The sequence below is a fragment of the Gadus morhua genome, chromosome 21, assembly GCF_902167405.1.
Source record: "Gadus morhua chromosome 21, gadMor3.0, whole genome shotgun sequence".
Lineage (NCBI taxonomy): Eukaryota > Metazoa > Chordata > Actinopteri > Gadiformes > Gadidae > Gadus > Gadus morhua.
The window spans coordinates 1,520,205-1,525,204 of record NC_044068.1 but is presented as its reverse complement, the minus strand read 5'-3'; the positions used below and the strand labels follow the sequence as shown (position 1 = coordinate 1,525,204).

The 5,000-nt window shown below is 51.3% G+C and overlaps 1 protein-coding gene across 1 annotated transcript in view; it reads left to right on the top strand.

Moving 5' to 3' along the window:
* Window positions 1-5,000, top strand: part of vsnl1a (visinin-like 1a) — a gene marked incomplete at its 5' end in the record, with an annotated part of 10,108 nt that overhangs the window by 254 nt on the left and 4,854 nt on the right.

Below are 5,000 nucleotides of genomic sequence, written 5' to 3'. Positions count from 1 at the left end.
CAGCTCTACGTCAAGGTAACGCAACGCAACGCAACGCAACACAACACACAGCAGCTCTACGTCAAGGTAACGCAACGCAACGCAACACAACACAACACACAGCAGCTCTACGTCAAGGTAACGCAACACAACGCAACACAACACAACACACAGCAGCTCTACGTCAAGGTAACGCAACGCAACACAACACAACACAACACAACACAACACACAGCAGCTCTATGTCTGCGTTCATCTGTGTTGTGTTCACTCTCACGGATCAACACATTCACTGAAGCACAAAGACCTCCAGCCATTGAGAGACGCCCGTCGGGTGGTTCCCCGTGGACACCGCTCGCTCTCAGCAGAGGGGTGCCCTCAGAGAGAGGTCCATCCAGGGTCTGCATTGAGAGACGACCGTCGGGTGGTTCCCCGTGGACACCGCTCGCTCTCAGCAGAGGGGTGCCCTCAGAGAGAGGTCCATCCAGGGTCTGCATTGAGAGACGACCGTCGGGTGGTTCCCCGTGGACACCGCTCGCTCTCAGCAGAGGGGTGCCCTCAGAGAGAGGTCCATCCAGGGTCTGCATCGTCTGAAGGGTTCCAGCTGTAGACACAGAAGAGCACTCAGTTTGAGAGTCTTCTTCTTCTTCAAAGCCGGACTCTGTGTGTCAGGCGTCTCCTTGGCCAGGGGCTTCTGCACCCTCGGTCTGCAGGATGGATGGGGGGCAACCTGAACGCATCACAACCCGACCCCCGGGTGTTAGGGCTGTCAAAATTGCTCAAAAATGACATTCGAATGTTCGTTTGGAAAAAAATCACGAATTCGAACTATTCGAATATCTGGTTGCCTATTTTACGCAGTTGCCGTCAATATGTCAATAATGCGACAAAACCATGGTTCAAATTAGTGGGATATATATATATCCTATAAACAGCCCAGTAACGTGGAGGCCTAATCATGAAAAGCCACAACTTTGTATCGCTTGCATTTCACCACCACACCTGCAAGCGTGCAAACTATAGTAATCTGAAGAAGACGCCCGCTTCTGAATGTTACAAAGTATGCTAGTGGTAACGTTCCTTGCTTTGCTTACCATTTATCGAGAAGGCCTATTAAAATCGATAAAGAAGAAAATGCATGTCGCCTACGTCTTCCACCATGCCAGCGAAAGGGCCAGCACTAAACACCGTTCGGATTCATGAAAAAAAAGCTGTCTCGGACTTTGCCGAGAACATTGCATTATAGCAGCTTTCACCAGCCAGACTACTAGCTCCCTGAGCTCTACTTCGGATGCTTATTGAATGGCATAGCCGAGCTGGAATACCTATATCCAAGTACGGAAACCCCGAGGGGATAAAATACATTCGCTCTTCACAATACTAGTCTGTTACACTTGTACCGCGGGAGTGTTTTTTCACATTCGAATATTATGAGGGACATCGCGAACAGACAGCTCATTCACAAAGCAGATAGAGGCGCTTGTACCGCGGGAGTGTTTTTTCACATTCGAATATTTATTTTCACGTTCGAATTCGCGTTTTTGGATACATTTCGAACGAATATTCGAACTTCGAATATTCGTTGACAGGTGTATCAACTGCACTCCTGCTTTGATCCTCAACCGCCAATCAGCTGCTGGTGTCCAGTTTCAATCCCAGCCGTCTTATTGGTCCGTATCTAGTGCTGTCCTGGAAAGAGGCGGGGCCAGCAGGGCCAGGATATCAGCGGTCTGTTTTGTCTGAGGTGGGTTAAGAATAGCCGTCATTAATCTTTCAGAGGCGCTTCCTAGAAACGTCTGCAGGCCAGAGGCAGCTGTTATGTAACTAACAACCACCCCCCCTCCCTGCAGCCCCCCCCGCTCAAAACATCTGGATCAAACAATGGAATAATTAAGTAAAAAAATATATATTATGCATGCATAATTCGCTCCAATATCCCTCTCAAGTAACAATCATTTAGCTATTGCAAAGTTAATTGAGAGTAATGGCTTTAAAGAAATAAGGTAATATATAAAATGATAAGACAAGAGTAAAACAGACAAACAAGACAAAGTCAAAGTTTGTAAGATACTCATACGCACGCACACACACATACACACACACAGACACACAAACGCCTGCACGCACGCACACACACACACACACATACAGTGCTCTCTTCAGAGCACTTCAGAGCTCAGAACGGATCCTATTATGTATGCATCCTATTGTGTTTCTAGGCAACGATGTATGAGGGAAAGAGGCTTCATTTGAATCCAATGGGGCTGATAAGTGACTCAATGGTGGGGCACGACCCGCATTATGGGGGAGGCTGTGTGTGTGTGTGTGTGTGTGTGTGTGTGTGTGTGTGTGTGTGTGTGTGTGTGTGTGTGTGTGTGTGTGTGTGTGTGTGTGTGTGTGTGTGTGTGTGTTTGTGAGTGTGTTTAAGTGTGTGTGTGTGTGGGTGTGTGTGTGTGTGTGTGTGTGTGTGGGGGGGGGGGGGGGGGGGGGGGGTGTGTGTTTAATGGGAAAAGCAGGGAATGGATCTGTGTGCCAAACGTAAATGGTGAGCGAGCGAGCAACGGGCGAGTGAGAGAAAGTGTGCATGTATAATTAATCCGCTGCTTTTGCAGATACATCCACACAATGCAGTGATGAGGTGCTCACACAATACATGCTTCATGTGTGTGTGTGTGTGTGTGTGTGTGTGTGTGTGTGTGTGTGTGTGTGTGTGTGTGTGTGTACGTGTGTGTGTGTGTGTGTGTGTGTGTGTGTGTGTGTGTGAATATGCGTTCCTCTGTGTTGCTCTCCCATGCGTGCGTGTGCTCAGGTTTGCCGTTAGCACCTGAGCGCCAAGATGGGGGAGGGTTTGATAGACAGATGGTCTCTTGTGTCATCCATCCCTCTATTTCTCTCTCTATCTCCTCTCCCTCTCTCTCTCCATCCCTCTGTTTCTCTCTGTATCCTCTCTCTCCCCCTCTCTCTCTCTCCCTCTCTCTCTCTCTCTCTCTCTCTCTCTCTCTCTCTCTATCTCCTCTCTCTCCCCCTCTCTCTATCTCTCTCTATCTCCTCTCTCTCCCCCTATCTCTCTCTCTCCCTCTCTCTCACTCTATCTCCTCTCTCTCCCTCTCTCTCTCTCACTCTCTCTCTCTCTCTCTCTCTCTCTGTCTCTCTCTCTCTCTCTCTCTCTCTCTCTCTCTCTCTCTCTCTCTCTCTCTCTCTCTCTCTCTCTCTCTCTCCCTCTCCCTCTCCCTCTCTCTCTCTCTCCCTCTCTCTCTGTATAGTAACAGAACAGAAAGAGTCCGAGAGCGAGAATGGGAGGGAGGAAGACATTAATATAGAATAGTTATATAGATTGAGAGCCATAGAGATGGTCCATACATCATTCATCTTAAGTATTAAATAGTAAGTGTAACTTAAGTGTATTCTAGGAGGTAGCTTCCTATTCTAAGCTGTGTGTAGCTGCTTCTTCAGAGGGTGAGGATTTATCGGAGTATATCTCACACTGCAGAGAACCTCCGACAGTGACTGAGGCTGCATATCATCCATAATATCTACCATAATATCTGAATACTTCATCACTGCTCCCTCCGTATCGGAGGGTCTGTAACGGGAGGGTGGCTGGTGCAACCCCAGACAGAACTCTCTGTGCTGCCCAAGCCTTTGAGTCTGGATCCATGCGGAGGCGGGACCTTCCGTTTGGTATTGGGAGGTTCTTTAGCAACGGACCCGGCGCCAAATACACTGAGCAGCTACACCAACAACCCTCCCCCCGTGACACTGACGTCACTGAGCAGCTACACCAACAACCCTCCCCCCCGTGACACTGACGTCACTGAGCAGCTACACCAACAACCCTCCCTCCCCCCCCGTGACACTGACGTCACTGAGCAGCTACACCAACAACCCTCCCTCCCCCGTGACACTGACGTCACTGAGCAGCTACACCAACAACCCTCCCTCCCCCGTGACACTGACGTCACTGAGCAGCTACACCAACAACCCTCCCTCCCCCGTGACACTGACGTCACTGAGCAGCTACACCAACAACCCTCCCCCCCCCCGTGACACTGACGTCACTGAGCAGCTACACCAACAACCCTCCCCCCCGTGACACTGACGTCACTGAGCAGCTACACCAACAACCCTCCCCTCCCCCCCGTGACACTGACGTCACTGAGCAGCTACACCAACAACCCCCCCCCCGTGACACTGACGTCACTGAGCAGCTACACCAACAACCCTCTCCCCCCCCGTGACACTGACGTCACTGAGCAGCTACACCAACAACCCTCCCCCCCGTGACACTGACGTCACTGAGCAGCTACACCAACAACCCTCCCTCCACCGTGACACTGACGTCACTGAGCAGCTACACCAACAACCCTCCCCCCCGTGACACTGACGTCACTGCCAGCATCGCCACGGGGTCAGGGCCGCTCATCTCCCGACAGAGACTTCCAGTGACACCGTACGTCACACCCCTGGGGATTGTCGTGGATAAAACCCACGATGTGATACTCTAATACAATACAAATTAAGAGAGGTCGAGAAGGACTAGGTTTGAATGATCAAGGCTTTATTGTCACCACAGATTGTAAGAGAGGTATGTTTGTTGTTATATAATTTATGCTTGAAGTTAACCTTACTTATACTTATTATCTAAGTGAACAGAGAAATAGACTGATGTCATTGACTACAGAGGGATGTCTTATCTGAGTCCTCTCTGTTTGCCTCTCTGGCTCCTCACGTGGGCTAACATGAGGAGCCAGACCGAGCGTTGCCCCTGCAACGTCGACACTGAGCCGACCGGTCGATGGCGTCTCAGGAGCCGCTGGTTCAGACACCGAGCCGTCTGCGGTCAGAGCGACGGAGCAGCGTCGGCAGGGGACGGGTCGGCTGAGGAGGGGCGCACACGGGCCCTGGCCGAGGACACACGGCCCCCTGGCCCCTGGCCGAGGACACACGGGACACACGGGCCCTGGCCGAGGACACACGGGCCCTGGCCGAGGACACGCGGCCCCCTGGCCGAGGACACACGG